Here is a 17,514-nt window from a genome sequence, read left to right as displayed (position 1 = left end):
TGACAGTCTCTGATTTAAGGATATACTTGATGTCAGGGACCCCATATAACACAAGACATCACAAACCCTTAGGAAAAAAGGTTACTGGATGAGACCCATGAGGGCAACTGTCTCCTAATTAGGCAAGGGCCTCTTTTACTGGCCTGTCTCCGTCATCTGGAAGGAAACTTCCTCACTGCTTATTATGTGAGCATAGGGTGTGGGAGTCCTTATGGCTATGAGCAGGTGTTGAACTGGGAGGTATTAGGAAAGGCGTTTCCATACAGATGAGGGCTGACCCTATATACTGGCTATAGGTTTTTCCTTTTATTCCTTTGGACTGGGCTTGAGAAATCACACTACCTTCTCCCCATAAGTCAATGGCATCACCTGAGATCTGCAAGCAGACTGCATATTACTGTGGGATACCAGGAAGGGCTTTGCTCTTGGCAATAAGTAGGAACAGATCATTTATAATAACAAACATAAATAATTCACTTTATTGTCTGTAAGTTAACGAAGTAAAATAATTGTGAAGCCAACACAAGGAGAAGACAAACTAAATACTGGTAGTAGAATATACTTTGTCACATGATTTATTTTGGCATCATCTCCTTCACAAGTCTATTCTTGGCTGTCAACAATCAAATTCTCATTGCCAAGTCCATGTGAGTCTTGCCATATGACTCACAATGCTGCTTGGAGTCACGGGGTACTCAAGGTCCTTCTTCCTTGAGTTCAGGAAGTCAGTTAGTTAGTGTTAGACGCTCAGTCATGTCCAACTCTTTGCAACCCTATGGACTGTAGCCCACAAGGCTCCTCTGTCCATGGGATTCTCCAGGCAAGGATACTGGAGTGGGTTGCCATCCCCTTCTCCAGGGGATCTTCCCGACCCAGGGACTGAACCCGGGTGGCCCTCATTGCAGGGGGGTTCTTTACCCTCTAGGCCACCAGGGAAGTCATTGTCCTTTTTATAGCACAGAAGAGACATCCATCTGTTGAGGTTCCTCTCCAATGGGGCAAAGCCTCCCCCTGTCAAGTTGTCCTGTGTTTCTCTCTGGAGCATGGCTCATCTGCTGAAATAAGTCTCCACTCCCCTGTCCTGTCCTTCTTTGTCATGGGTCCCCAGTGATGTGATTTGTCCTCTGCCAGTTTCGATCAGGCCAGATGATGACTCTGACTCTTTCTCATCCTCCACCTAACCCTAATACACTGACTAAGCTTACTACCCCGAGTAGCGCACACAAGTAGATTGTTCAAGCAGAAATAATGATCATAGTCAAAAGACTTCAGCCAGGAGATTTTCCAACCCCAGAGTCAACTGTGAGACACATTAAACAATGACTCTGTGGCCCAGGAAATGAGTGTCAGTTCCTGGACTTGTGCACAGGGAAAGAGGTGAGGGACTTCCCTAGGGGTCCAGTGGCTAAGACTCCATGCTCCCAATGTAGGGGACCCAGGTTCCATCCCTGATCAGGGAATTAAATCATACATGCCGTAACTAAGAGTTTGCATGCCACAACTAAAGATTCCGCATGCAGCAACAAAGACGGAAGATCCTGCATGCTGTCACTCAGAGTCAGCATAGCCAAATAAATAAATAAAATTTTAAAAAAGACAACTGTGATAGTGTTTCATTACACTATGGGAGGAAGGGATAGTTAGGGAGTTTGGGATCAACATGTACACATTGCTATATTTTAAATGGATAACCAACAAGGACCTACAGTATAGCATAGGGAACTCCACTCAACATTATGTGGCGGTCTGGATAGGAGAGGAGTCTGAGGGAGAAGGGATACATGTATATTTATGGCCGAGTCCCTTTGATGGCCATTGATAATCACCTATGTGTGTGCTAAGTCGCTTCAGTTGTGTCCAACTCTTTGAGATCCCTTGGACTGGAGCCCTCCAGGCTCCTCTGTCCCTGGGGATTCTCCAGGCAAGAATACTGGAGTGCGTTGCCATGCCCTTCTCCAGGGAATCTTTCCCACCCAGGGATCAAACCTGTGGCTCTTAATGTCTCTTGTATTGGCAGGCGGGTTCTTTTACCACGAGCCACCTGGGAAGCCTCCAATACAAAATAAAAAGTTTAAAAATTAAAGAAAAACTTAATGTCATCCCCACCAAAAAAATAAAAATAAAAAGAGGACTGTGGTGAATGAATCTTGGAAGCACTGAATAATTTTGTACGGTCAGCGGTTTTCCAAAACTTGTCCATAGACTGTTCTCGGGAAGGAGGAGAGTCCATGGAAATTGAAGCATGTGAGAGTGAAAGGGGATGGCGGGCAGGGCAGCTGTGACGTCCCCACGCGGGGGCTCTTCTGCACCTCTGGTCACAGGCTGGGGCAGCAGGACCTGGAGATTGCCCTGGGGCAGAGGCTTGGTGAGCCAGCGCTGGCTTCTCTGACAACACGATCCAGTTGGGATTCCAGGGGCTTCCAGGCTGTTCCTTTCCAAATGCCGTAGAGTAGGAATGAAACCACTGACTGCCCAGGTCATAGCCAGGACTCTGTGCCTTACCTCATCAGGATTTACTTGTTTAACTTCCTCTTGCTCTTATTTTCCTTATCTGAAATTCAGCATCTACCCCAGTGGGTCGTTAGGAGTAATGAGCTCATAGATGCGAACCATACAAGAGACACCCAAGTGTCAGGTCACGTTACTGGCCTCCTCAATCTCAACCTTCTCTCTGGCTGTTTTCTGCCTCTCAGGCTGTGCTCCCAGTGCCCCCAGCTTGTTGCAGAAAATTCAGCTTTTCCAATAGAGCTTGAACAGACTCTCAGCCATACTGGATTGCAGGTCATAGGCAAAAAGGGGCCTCTCATAATAAAGCTGTGTTTCTTTCCTTCCGTGTATGTTTTTAAGTAAAATACGTGCAAAGTAATATTTACCATCCTAACCATTTTTCAGTGGCTCTCAGTATGTCACATTTTGTGCAGACGTCACCACCATCCGTCTCCTGAGCTCCTTTCATCCTGCAAAACTGAAACTCGGTGTCCACGAAACAACCACTTTCTGTTTCCAGCTCCTCCCAGCCACTGGCAACCACTGCTCTACACTCTTCCCCTCTGAATTTGACTAGTCTAGGCACCTCATGTAAGTAGAATAGTGCCCTTAGTCTGAATGGCCACAATTTAATCAGTTGCTTCATTACAATGTGATAAGAATGGCCAACTTGCTACCAGGAAGAGAAGGATCTCCACCTTCTTTGACTCAGCTGATTCAGCATGCTGGGGTCCCTTGCCATCCCTCATTTATTTATTTATTTGGCCACACTGAGTCTTAGATGCAGCACCCAGGATCTCTTATGAGCCATGTGGGACCTTTTCCTCGTGGTGTGTGGGCTCCGGATCGCACAGGCTTCAGTAGTTGTGGCGCACAGGCTTAGCTGCCCCAAGGTACATGGGATCTCAGGTCACCAACCAGGGATCAAACCCATGTCCCTGCACTGCTAGGCAGATTCTTAACCACTGGACCACCAGGGAAGTCGTGCCAGTCATTCTTGATGCCAGTTTCCATAGCAAAACTCTTCCTACGGCGAGCTGCACAAAGCCCGGCCCAATTGGCTTAGGCAAAAAAGGAATCCATTGGCACGTGTAATTAAAAGTTCCGGGTGGAGAGGGAGGGCTCCAGGTAAACGAACCAGACTCTTAAAACTATGCCATCAAGACAAGCATCTCCCTATTTTGGCTCCATTTTTCTTCATATAGGCTTCATTCTCAGACTCCACATGATGGAAACTGCTCCAGGACCACATTTTCCTGGTTCCAAGTTCAGTAAGAAAAAGAGAGCTTCTCTTACCTTAATAATTCAGATAAAACTATGGCCCTCACTGACCTTGCTGGCATCTGGGTCATGTGTCCACCCTTGAACTAGTCTCGATGATAAGATCTGGGTCGTTTGTCCAAGGCTGTAGCTGAGGTCAAGGCCATCCTCACCCACGTTATAGGACTGGAGGTGGGGAGGAGACAAAGGATATGCTACTCTCACAGGATGAAATGCTACTCTCCCGGGCTGCTGGGCAGGAAAAAAACAGTAAGTGTTTCCCATATAGACAGTGGAACAGGAAAGCCCTTTAGAAAGAATAAGGTAAGGACTTTCTTGGTGGGCCAGTGGCTAAGATTCCGTGCCCTCAATGCAGGGGGCCCAGGTTCAATCCCTGGTCAAGGAACTAGATCTCATTCGACGCAACCAAGTCCTAGTGCAGGCAAATAAATAAAGTTCTTTCAAAATAAAAAAATTACTTAAAAAAAGAATAAGGTAAATCTGTATCTGTTGATTTGGAGCAATCTCCAAGCTAAGCTAAAACAGGAAGATGCAGAAGAGTGGCAGAGGGTATGTCCATGCCTGGCCACCAAAAGATGAGGATGTGTGTACGGGTGCTGGTACAGAAATGAAGATTTTTATGAGGATACACAAGAAAGAGTTAATGGGTATTTATCTCTGTACAGCAGAACTAGGGGGTGTGGAAGGAAGATATTTTTTGTTTTCCATTCTTGTGCATTTTCATTAAATATCAACCGACCAGAGGCCCCATTAAGACCATATTTAAGTTGCATTCAGAGCACCTATGTCAGAATTTTTATCTCACAGAAACCAAGAAAGATCACTGGGAGTAAGGACTCTGAGGTCTGGCTGAGGTTTTGACCGAGGGGCAACAGACCTGGGATAGCAAGGCCAGGGGGCCTGGGCCGGGAGCTGGGCAAAGCAGGGCCACCAGTCATGTTTTCTGTGTCAGGGATGGAGGCCGGGGAGACCTTCAGAAGGAAGGGGAGCTTGAGGCTCAGCTCTGAGAGCTCACAGCTGGGGACCACCCCCCTTTATCAGAAACAGAGAGAGAGTCGGCATGTGAGTGGGCCTGATCTGGAGTCCAGAGCATCTCTGAAAGGAGCTCAGAGCAGTTACAAGTCCACTTAGATCCCTCTTTGGTACCCAGGCTCCAAAGACACCCCAGAAGTGACTGATTTTGCTTCAGCCATGAACCCACTTACCATTATTTAAGGTGATTACCATTTACATCGGTGGCTTAGTGGTAAAGAATCTGCTTGCAAAACAGGAGACATAAGAGATGCAAGTTCGATCCCTAGGTTGGGAAGATCCCCTGGAGGAGAGCATGGCAACCCACTCCAGTATTCTTGCCTGGAGAACCTCATGGACAGAGGAGCCTCGTGGGCTATGGTCCACAGGGTCGCAGGGAGTTGGACATGACTGAGCAACTAACACAACAACAACTGTGTAGCAGAAACATTCTGTAGATCGCTTAGACGTGTCACATCGACTCCGTGGTATCCTGTCTGAGGCCAGGACAGTGTCTGCTCCCGTGTGTTAAGACTTTACCAGCTGCTGCTCAGGTGGCTTGGCCAACTCACAACTGTACAGAGTGAGGAACCCAGGAGACACCCTGGGGCTCATGACCCAGGAACTTCTAGCCACCTTCACAGACACCCCACAGCCCCCAAATCTGAAAATCAAGCCGACAGGGATCAAACAGCCTTCCGTCAACAATTCTGTTAACAGTTACCGAGCAGTAAATACACACTGCGCAGGGCACGGAGCAGGTGCTGGGAATACACGGGTCAAGGCCACACCCAGGCCCGGCGCTCAGAGCTTCACGACAAGGGCCCCACCAGTGCACGGACGCTGGGTCGCTTGGTGAGCGTCCTGGGCACCAGCTCTGACAGTGAGCTGGATTTGCTGATGGAAGCAACTTCTGCAGTCAAGAAAAGCTAGTCTTGGGACTTCTCTGGTGGTCTAGCGGTTAAGACTCCACGCTCCCAGTGCAGGGGGAGCGGGTTTGATCCCTGGCTAGGGAACCAAGATCCCACATGCTCTGCAGCCAGAAAAGAAAAAAAAAAAGCTAGTGTTGGCCAAAAGATTGACTTTATGATGAGAATGATGTCTTCAATAATAATCCTGCTCCAAACCACTGCCTCATGCATTAGCCTTCTCCCTGGAGAGTAACAGGAACCTGCAAGGGACTTACCCTTGTTGAGGATGAAAACCAAATCTGACTTTGTACCTTTTTTCTACAACAACCAAAATAAACACATTTTTAAAATTATAAAGCTAATACAGAAGCTGTTTTCATGCAGGCAATATAAAAATGTTTTAATTTTAACCTTTCACTAGAGTTTGGTATACTCCATGTGCTTCTAAGCACTTTTTAATATATGTAAAATAAGTATTTATGATTTTTTTTTACAAAACTGAAGCTAATACATCCTGCAACTTGCTTCTTGTGTCACTTCCTATAGCTCTATAGCATTCTTTTTTTAACATAGAATTCCACAGTATGGAGATACTATAATTATTATTACTTCGTTATTCTCCTATGGATGGACATTTAAATTATTCGTAATTTTTTTAATAGTACGAGCAGCGCTGTGATAAATATTCTAGCACATTTACTTCTGTGCCCTGTACAAGTGTTTCTATGGAAGAAATTTCTAGAAGGGGAATTACTGGGTCAAAAGTTCTCTGAAATGGTTCAACTCAAAACACTGTGTTAGTAAACATTCTGCAGAGCCGAGAGTTATAAAATAATGCACAAGATTAATTATTCAGAATGAGAGTTGAAGTGTGCCCAAGGGTATGCTTCATGCCTTTGCACTGCCTGGTCAGAAATATTCCACTTTCCTCCTGAGGACAGGAAATCAGCAAAGCAGGATTCCTGAGCCGGGTCTCCCTGATCCCACTGCGGGAACGTGTGAAGGGTTTTGATGGCAGCATCAGAATCATTCATGGACTGAACACACCAGTTGATCCCAGGAGGGAAGGGACCACAGGTGAGCGTAAGCCCTGACGCCTACTAAGTGCTGTTCTGAAGAGAGAACAGCGCCCCCAAGAGGCGTTTAGGTGTCAGCACCGGTCCTCACACAACAGGGCTGTATCTCTTCCTGCTTCGTTTCTCCCTTACTCCAAACCCACCCAGTAAATACTTGCAGTCTAAACCGCTTCAAGAAAATTAATACCATACCACCCAAGAAGACTCTGGGTAAGTTGTAGTGAGTCTACGTCTTAGTGTTCTATTTTGTGTGACCAAAGTCCTATGATATGTAGTCATATGTAGTTTTTCAAAGGTGTAGAACAGTTATCCAGTGAGTGGGCCTCACTTAGCCAGCATCCACCTCTCACTGCCATTTTGCTGTTGTCCCTGGATTACTGAGGGTTCCCCAGGTGGCATTAGTGGTAAAGAACCTGTCTGCCAATACAGGAGACATAACAGATGCAGGTGCCATCCCTGGGTCGGGAAGATCACCTGGAGGAGAGATGGCAACCCACTCCAGTATTCTTCCCTGGAGAATCCCACGGACAAAGGAGCCTGGCAGGCTACAGACCATAAGGTCACAAAGAGTTGGACACGACTGAAGCGACTTAGCACACAGGCACGCATGCAGTACATTACTGAGCAGTAAGCGATGCTCCAGAAGTGATACAAACTGGCACAGTGGTTTGAAAAAAGGTCACAAAGTAAAAAAGAAACTAGTAACAAGTAGACAAGTTAACCAGTGGTTAACTTGCAGTATTAGAATAAGCTCAGGAACACTCTGGATTGAGATTTTTTAAAGTATAATTGGTTTATAATATTGTGTTAGTTTCAGGGGTACAGCAAAGTGGGTCAGTTGTATTTTTCAAATTATTTTACATTATAGGTTACTACAAGATATTGAATATTGTTCCCTGTGTCATATAGCAAACCATTGCTGCTTATCTATTTTATATATAGTAATGTGTACCTGTTGATTCCATACTCCTAATTTATCCCTTCCCTGCCTTCCCTTTTGGTAACCATAAGTTTTTTTTTATGTTTGTGAGTCTGTTTCTATTTTGTAAATAGATTCATTTGTATTCTTATTTTTAGATTTCACATATAAGTGATATATGATATTTGTCTTTTTCTGTCTGACTTATTCACTTAGTATAATCATCTCAGGGTCCATCCATGTTGCTGAAAATGGTGTTATTTCACTCTTTTTACAGCTGGGTAATATTCTGTTGTGTATATATACACCAAAACTTCTTTCAGATTGAGATTTTTTTTTTTAAGGAGCAACTCAGGAGTCAAATAAACCTAAAAAGCCATGTCCCAGGGTTTTGCAACTTCTGCACTGTTGACATGTTGGTCTGGGTGATGCTTTCTTACAGGAGTAAGCGGGTGGTGGGGGGGCTGTCTTGTGCAATGTAGGATGCGTAATGACAGCATGAAATGAAAAGTGAAATTTAGTCACTCAGTCATGTCTGACTCTTTGCAACCCCGTGGACTGTAGCCCGCCAGGCTCCTCTGTTCACAGAATTCACCAGTCAAGGATACTGGAGTGGATTGCCATTTCCTTCTCCAGGGGATCTTCCCAACCCAGGGACTGAACCCGGGGTGGGTTTACTGTCTCCTGCATTGCAGACAGATTCTTTACTATTTGAGCTACAGGGGAGCCCTAAGGACACCACGGTGTCTGTCTGTCCACTAGATGTCACTAGCACCCCCCCCCCCCCCACACACACACACACCTAGTTGTGACCGTCATTAAATTCCCCAGAGCCATTGCCACGTTTGAACAGTTCAAGATTTAAGAAGCGCCTGGGAAACAGGTCTCTTGGAGACAAAGCAGCTGCTGCAGACTCTTCCCCCAACCATGTGAGCTGCTTTGGACTTTCGGTAGTTACTATGAGATGTTTTCCCTCACCCAGACCAGAAGCCCGAATTTGGCAACCGCGGGGCACAGTGAATAGCCAACAGGGAAGGGAGTGTCCTCTGGGGGGCTGAAGCCCCATAACTTGGTTTCTGGGGCAGCAGCTGTGGTGGCAGGGAACACTTCTAGAAAACTGAAAGTTCTGGGGCTGCGTTGCCCAGAGAGAGCTTGAGCAAGAAAGCCCGGGTGAGGGGGCGGGTTGGCGATTGGAGACTTGCAGGCATCTTCCTGGGCTTTCGGAGTGGATGCTGTAGTGGGGGGAGGGGGGAGGCAATAAACCTCACCCAGCTGGGGTAGTTTGCTATGAGGAGATTTAAAGAGAGAGGGTAATGACTGTTGGCAGGTAGGGGGCGCTGTTTTAGATGGGGTGATCAGGGCTCAACATCTCTCTGAGTAACTAACAACTATCAAAAAGAGAAACCTGGCATCTTACTGAGTGCTGAATTCCCTGAACCTTACAGCATCTGGCACACAAGCCATCTTGGCAAAAGCTTCCTGTGATATGGCACAGGCTAGTTTCGGCACTAGCTGGGCTGTTGATTTACCACTGGGCCTGGTCAAATCAACGCCCTGCAGTAAAGCTCCCTGCCCCATCTCCCTGAAGGAGTTGTTTCAGGACCAAAATGAAACATACACAAAATATATAGTACTGCGAATTAATATAAAGGGTGAAGATTCAAAAGTGGCCTCCAGTTACCACTTTTCAAATATGCCCAGAGAGCGTCCCTGTGGCTCAGTGGTAAAGAATCCACCTGCAATGCAGGAAACGCAGGTTTGATCCGTGAATGGGGAAGATTCCCTGGAGGAGGAAATGGCAACCCACTCCAGTACTCTTGCCTGGGAAATCCCATGGACAGAGGAACTGGGGCTACAGTCCACCGGGTCACAAAGAGTCGGACACAACTGAGCATCCTTGGACCAATTCCACAAGCTTCCAAATACACTGCAGAGCTTTCATTATTGTTCCTGTTGTTTGTTTTGGCGAAGTCGCTTCAGCTGTGTCCGACCCTTTGCGACACTATGGACCGTAGCACGCCAGGCTCCCCATCCATGGGATTCTCCAGGCAAGAAGACTGGAGTGGGTTGCCAAGCCCTCCTCCAGGGGATCTTCCCCACCCAGGAATCGAACCTACATCTCTTACGTCTCCTGCGTGGGCAGGAAGGTTCTGTACCACTAGCGCCACCTGGGAAGCCCACGGTTATTATTATTTAAGTTGTACAGTTGCGAGCACACCGAACCACTCTGGTTTTTCTAGGAACCCGCCCGGGTCTGACCTTGCTGCGGCGCGCGGGCGCCACCTTGGCCGTGGCCTTGAGCCTGTGTCTTGGAGGCCGGTGCTCAGCCGTGAGCGTTCTCTCCCCCTCTCGCAGGGCTCACGTCCTGGCCCTGAGATGGTGCTTCACCTGAAAACATCTTTGGGGGGCAAAGCTGGTCCCCAGCGGGTAACGAGGAGCCACTCCGCGTGTGCGCACAGCTCCGGAGCCGCGGGAAGCTGGGCTGGCATTTGTGTGCCCTGCTGGGGAAGGACATCCCCGCTCCCGGGGGGCCTGGAGGAGGAATTGCCCCCCAGAGCCACGCCCCCGGAGTCCCCGGGCGAACCCGAAAGCCAGCACCTTCCTCCTGCACCCTCTTCTGTCTCGATAGCCTCCAGAGACCCCGCCTCGGCGGAGAGGCAGGCAGGCGGCGAGCGGCGCTGTTTCCAGCGATATTTCGCTTTCTCTTAACGCAGGGTCGCCATCTAGCGATATGTAAGGGTATCCTACCACGTTCTAACTTCTGGTGGCCGAAGTACACCTTTGGAACGTTCCGGAGAGTGCGGGAAAGTTCTGTGGAGGGGACTGGACCCTGTTCCAGAAGGCCTTGTTGGGGGCGGATGAGGGATGGCGCTTCCCTGCCCGACAACAACGCGCGGCCTAGGGCCATCTCCGTGGGTGGAGGCCGGTCTGGTCCAAGCTCTGAGTCAGGTCTCCTGTTGAGGATGCCTTGCTCTTCAGAAGGGCGGGCCGGTGGCCCCAGAGAGGTCGGCTCAGAGCCACGTAAGACTTCTCTGGGAGAATTCTGGCTCAGGGTACCCCACTACTTGTCGGGACTGGGGAAGGTGTTCAGGGAGACCAGGGTGTTGGAGCGCCACCAGGGTTAGCCTGAGTGCGCCCTCCCTGCGTGCACCCCAGGTTAGAGACTCAGAAGATCCGGCGGGACCGACCTCCGAAGTTTCTGGACCGGCCTGACCCTGAGCCACTTCATCCCCACCAGCCCACTTGCTCCAGAACAAACCCAGGAGGCAAGTGGTTTCTGCAGCTCAGCAAACAATCAGGTGGAAAGGGACTCCAGTCTCCTCTTATTCAGACACCCCCCACCCCCGCCTTAGGGGTTTTCTTGCAGTCCCCAACTTGGCATCATGGAGGGAAGGCACCACCCCCCTTTTAAGAGAATAGCCTCTCCCCACAAGCACTGAGCTCTCAAAGGCTGCTGACCTCCTTCCCTATTTGGGGTGGGGGGGTGGGGGAGGAGGATGGGAAAAAGGGAAAGTTTTCAATAGGCACCACTCAGTGAGCCCTGTGAATAGGCTTGCTCTGACTGTTGGCCTCCTTGGACTTAAAATGTGGACCACCCAGCACTTCTTACCCACATTTGGAGCCTTGGCTGCCATTCTTTTTTTTTTTTTTTCTCACTTACTTGGCTGTGCTGGGCCTTAGTTGCGACATCTTTAGGTGTAGCAAGTGGGATCTAGTTCCCTAACCAGGGATCGAACCTAAGTCCCCTGCATTGGGAGCTCCCAGTCTTAGTCACTGGACCACCAGGGAAGTCCCAGCTGTCATTCTTGAACAACAAGCTGTCCCCCACCCATGTGGGACAAGTGCATGAATAGAAGCGGATACAGACTGAGAACGAAGAAAGCAATCAGAACTGCCGTTTACATCAGTGTAGGCTGCTCGCTGAACACCCAACGCCTGGCCGGGGGCGGGGGTGGGGGTGGGGGGAGCCATTAGGATCTGGAATTCAGCTCTTACCTGATCGCCATGTCATCTGGAGGAAAGGGCACATTTTTCAAATCCACCTCCTCTCTGTGAGCCTGCCCTCACTGGATGGGGGTGGTGGGGCTTTTCCTAATTCTCACAGATCGGGGCCAGCTGCAGCTTTCGAGGAGTTAGGTGACTCCTTAGAGAACAGGCTCCTGCATTGAGCCCCAGCCCATGACTCCCTGGCTTCTCTGGACCCCTTCACACCTGTGTTCTCCCACATGTAGAAATCCCTTCCCGAGTTGCTCCGCGTATTAGCTGGAATGGCAAATCGTTTCCTGTGCCTGTGGTCTCCACCAGGGGCCGCTGCTGGGGAGTGTAACGTCAAGACTCATTTGATCATAAGGTTTGCAGGCAGAAAACGTGTTTGCACCACTCTGCTGACTCTAGCCTGGCTCTTCAAGCCAAGCTGTGAATGGCTCACCTTCGTTTCTCTTGTCCCCAGACTATCTCAGATATACAGACTCTCTTCTGTAAATAGAAAGGTTATTACAGTTCCGGCGGACAGAGATTAAGGTGGGCCAAGAGTGAGTTTATGTTCCCACCACCTGGTCTGTAAACATCTGTGTAGTGGAGCACTTTTTGATGATGTTTGAAATGGGACAATGAGGCGTTTCCTTGTGGCCCACCAAAGGCCCGGGTTAGTGTGTTTGTTTCCTGGGGTTGCTGTAACAAAGTATCATAAACGAGGTGACTTAGAACAGGGGTCCCCAAGTGTCCGGGATCTAGTGCCTGATGATCTGAGGTGGAGCTGACATCATAATAATAGAAATAAAGTGCACAGTAAACATAGTACCTTGAATCATCCTGAAACCATCCCCTCCCCAGGTCCATGGAAAAGTCTTCCATGAAACCAGCCCCTGGTGCCAAAAAGGTTGGGGGATCACTTGCTTAGAAAACAGAAATGTCCTGTCTCACAGTTCTGGAGTCTAGAAGTCCGAGATCAAGGCATCAGCAGAGTTCGTCCCTTCTGAGGGTTGTCAGGTAGAATCTTGCCTCTCTCCTGGCTTCCAGTGGTTTGCTGGCCATCTTTGGTGTTCCTTGGCCTGTAGACACATCTCCGCCATCCGCCTATATGTTCACATGGCGTTCTCCCTGCATGAATGTCTGTGTCCAGATCTCCCCTTTTTCTGATGGATTAGGACCTTCCCCAACGGCTCAGTGGGTGAAGAATCCCCCTGCAAAGCAGGAGACACAGGAGATGCTGGTTTAGTCCCTGGATTGGGACGATTTCCTGGAGGAGGAAATGGCAACCCACTCCAATACTCTTGCCTGGAGAATCCCATGAACAGAGGAGCCTGGCAGGCTGCAGTCCATGGGGTCGCAAAGAGTCGGACATGACTGAGTGTATGCGCATGCAGGCAGGGCCCATCCCAATCACCTCACCTTAACTAATTACATCTGCAAGGACCTCAGCTCCAAATAAAGTTACATTCTGAGCTACTAGGGATTAGGACTTCAACATATGAATTTGTGCGGACACAGTTCAATGGATACCATTAAGATCCCCAAACAAGATAGCATTAAACCCCTCATCTTCTCCTCCATTTCCATGGTGATGGGAAGAGGGGAGGCTGGAGGGACAGAGAAATTCAGCTCATAAAAGTTACTAGAAAGCTTTTCTTTCTGTGTCAGGTTGGATTCAGAAACCTATCTGATCTCCAATAAAATCTCTTAAGATAAACAAGCCAGACAGTCTCAAATTGATGTGTCTCCAGACCCCAAAGCAAAGGGAGGCTTTGTAGCCCAAACAGACCCTGAGCTGTCTCAGCAGCCAGAGAAACATAAGTCTATGAAAAGCTGGCCTCCTCGGCCAGAGCCATCACCATCCTTGCAGGAGGTTACCCCTCCAGGTTTTTAAAATTATACCTTATCTTAATCATCACAGTGAAGGTCTCTTCAAAATTAGCCATAGCTCAAATGCCTGTTTCAGTCATTGTATTTTGCTTGCAGAAATGGCACAGTTCTGGCTCAAAATCACTGTTTAATTCTCAGGCACAGTGGCCAGACTGGCTCTCCTGCTGTCTGAGTTAGGGTATTTAAATCTGCTATGTATGAAAGTCATGTAATCCCAGTTTGGGGGTCTGAGGAGACAGGTGGAAACCAGCCTTCCGATGGCCTATGAAAGAAGCTTCATGGGCAAAAATGCAGTGGAATAGATAAGCCAGATGGTTAGAGCTTCAGCCTATAGACCAGGGGTCCTTACCTTGCTGCTCATGGGTGGGCTTCAGGGAATCTATGACCCCCCCAACACTGAAAACTGCAAAGTGTATGTATTTTACTAGGGAGAGTGTTCCCAGGATTCACTGGAGAGTCAAAGGAGTCTATACATAAACTAATTAAGAAATACTGCCCTAAAAACTCCCATCCCCTCACACATCTTTACGGTAAATGAGTAGATTCAGTTTTCTTCTAAAGCATAGACATTCATCATGAGATTGGGAATTGATCTTGACCATGGTTATCTCCTGATCTGAACCCCGAAGGAACTTCAGGATTGTGTCTGTGGATCTCTAATTTGGATTGGTGCAGGCTAGGTTCTGTGGTCACAGAATGGCATGGAGTGTGGTCCCTGTGGCCTGGGTTCTCTGATGGGTCCCCAGGAATAGTAGTGTCTGTTCCTTTATAGAAAAAGATGGACCTTGATGGAGTCCATGAACTCGGTCCCAAGACTGACAGGGATGTGAGACCCTTTCCCTAGAAGTTTGCCTCTCTAGAGGGTTTTTGTTCACATCACCCAGGGCTGAGTGACCGATGACTTCTACTTGACCAAAGATTCACAGTGTCTGTATTTAGGCGGCAGCTCGTCCTGCTCTCCCTGTCTCTCTCTCTCTCTCTGTCTCTCATTTGTCTGCCCCTCTGCCACCACTGTGTGTGGGCGCGCTCAGTCGTGTCTGACTCTTTGCAACCTCATGGACTGTATCCCGCCAGGCTCCTCTGTCCATGGAATTTTCCAGGCAAGAATACTGGAGCGGGTTGCCATTTCCTTCTCTAGGGGATCTTCCCAACCCAGGGATCAAACCCGAGTCTCCTGTGTCTCCTGCATTGGCAGGAGGATTCTTTACCCCTGCGCCCCCTAGGAAGCCCTCTGCCACTCCTCTACTGTATGATAAATAGATAGATGAAAGATAGATGTTAGATAGATAGCTGTATACCTTCATGGAACATGGGAGGGAAAGTTCTCAGTCTGCATTATTATAAAATGTCTAGCTTTCCCTGCCAGATTTATTTTACAAAAATAAAAGAAATTTTAGCAAGCCGTTTAAACCATTTTCCTAAATAGATTTCCTTCACAGCCAGAGATCTCCAATAGTCTCCCCATCAGACATCAGTTTTTCACTAACTGATGACTTTGACTTTTATTTTGGGGAGAGAAGGCCTCTTGTTTTCTACTTGCCTGCATTTTTGTTTTAACATCTTCTAGAAAGCTGGGGTGTTTTGATGCACGTGGACCGCACCTGGGAATATCTCCACCTCACTCTGTGCTGTGAGCATCTCCATCCAGCCATCCCCCTCCTTGTATTTGACAGGCTGGCAGCCAAGTCACACGCATCACGGGTGCAGGACTGGGGAGGGTCTGCACAAACACACTCACTGTTTGGAAAGCATCTGTACGACATCACCGAGAGCCAGGTCTGATGAAAACCCCCTCCCCAGCTTAGTCTTCCTCACGGGCGTTAATGCCAGTGCGTCACACTGTCACGTGCTCCTGGCCTCCCCTAAAGGCCGTGATCATTACCAGTGTTATTAACCTGGGCAGGAAGAGCCTCACAAGGCCTGCTTCTGTGGCCATGGGGTGTCCTGGCATCAGGTCAGCAGGGAGGAGGGGGGCCAGGATTTGGGGGCAGTGTGTGGAGAATCCCTTGGGTCCCATGGCTGCTCCCTCATGAAGGGGGTGGGTATCCCTAGGGGTAGGGTCACCGTGTAAGTGTGAGGCCCCTCTTATTTCTCACGTGGAAAGTCCTTGAGGATGTGGGGCCCTTCCAGTATCTGAGACAGGTCTCGGGAAGCACCACCTGTCTTGAGGTGGGTGGAGGGACTCAGGACAGGTGGAGGCAGGGAGAGTGAGTCCTCAGAGAATGGGGATGGAGCGGGGCCTAGGAGGGCAGGTGACTCCTTGCCTGAGACAGGCGGCCCCTCATCTCCGACCGGCAGAAGTAACCAGGGCAGCTCAAGCCTGACAGAGCCAAGTCTAGGCCTGAAAGACGGTCAGGGACCCCCTTGCGGGCTGTGCGGTTGCTGAGACCTTTCATCTCGCCTGTTTTGTCCTGAGTAGCCCTGGGCTGCCTGCTGTCTGCGGTACCACCATGTAGCCTCGCACCGGGCCACACTGGAGCAGCCCACCCTCCTGGGAAGACCAGGCTCTTTGTCCTCACCGAGGTCTGCACTGTAGGCCTTGAGAAGATAGTTGGGGTCTTGCAGGGAGACCCCCACATCTTCCACTGTGGTCACTCACCCCTGGGGCCTGGGCGCAGTTCAGCAGCGGGTCTCTTGACCAGGGTGTGCTTCAACAGTGCAGGCTGCGAACTCCCCTGGACTCTGATGTGAGCACAAGCCCAGCATCTCATCACCTCTGCTCCTGACAGCAGGGCAGAGACAAAGCCGATGGGTAGGAATGGTCTGATTCGAAGTTAGCCACCTCAGTGTCCTATAGACTCACTACCAAAAGAGAGGTATTTTCCTGCTTCTTCCTCTTCAGAGGGCGGTTGGACTTTTTGTCCTAGAAATTGAATTGTTCCTAGCCCCAGGGGAGAGTTGAGTGCTTTCATTTTTAAAAGCCTGCCTAGACTCATAAAATAATCATAACACAGGAGGTTTTGGATAGAGGAAGACTCCATGGACTGAGTCCAAAGAACAGCCCGAGGCTGGAGGGGACTGGGTGGGGACAGGTGTTCCCACAGTGCCAGGTGCCTGCCCTGGAGGGTCGGGGAGGGGCAGGACCTCAGCCCAGGGAGGGCAGGAGTGGATCTGTGTGGAGCTGCCTCTGGGAGGTGCGGCCCTGGAAGGATGGCAGGGAGGAAGGAGTCTGTACCCCAAAGGCTGGATTTATCAGGGTCTTTAGAGAGACAGAAACATTGAGGACATAATGTTTTTGTCTGGTCGCTAAGTCATGTCCAACTCTTTTGCGACTCCATGGACTGTGGCCTGCCAGACTCCTCTGTCCATGGGATTTCCCAGGCAAGAATACAGGAGTGGGTTGCCATTTCCTTCTCCAGGGGATTTTTGCGACCTAGGGATCAGAAGTGTGTCTGCTGCATTGCAGGCAAATTCTTTACTGCTGAGCCTCCAGGGAGGCCCATTAGAGACATACATGTATATATATTTCCTATATATATATATTTTTCCTGTATGTATAATCAGGAGCCGGCTCATCCCATTATAGAGGCTGAGCAATCCTCTTTGCCCCTCCTTGTCTCTTTCCGCCCCTGGTCTCGTTTCCTGCACCTGCCTCCATCCAGGTCTTTCCACGTATGGAGCCCCAGGCCCCTAGAGGTCAGCTGCAGTGGGGACATTAATCCATAGGAGAGCTGGGTCTGTCCCACGCGTCACTGTCTACTCATCAGGGTTCTGTTCACACAGGTCAGTCACTTACAGGCCCGAGTACACAGCATCAGTGTGCTGCGTTGTAGGGGAACGGATTCTAGGAGTGGAGCTCCGAGCAAGGGAGGCTCTTTGTTTTGACACGCAGGGAGCAAGCAGCCGATGACTCAGGGAGCTGTTTTCCTGCCCTGTTACGGCGCCTGAGTCTCGGGTGAGCCTGCACGCATCCGGGGGGACGTTTTCTCATCCCCGCTGCAGCCCTCCCTGTATCTGCACACCTATC

The sequence above is a fragment of the Cervus canadensis genome, chromosome 3, assembly GCF_019320065.1.
Source record: "Cervus canadensis isolate Bull #8, Minnesota chromosome 3, ASM1932006v1, whole genome shotgun sequence".
In the NCBI taxonomy this organism is placed as follows: Eukaryota; Metazoa; Chordata; class Mammalia; order Artiodactyla; family Cervidae; genus Cervus; species Cervus canadensis.
This window is presented reverse-complemented; position numbering follows the sequence as displayed.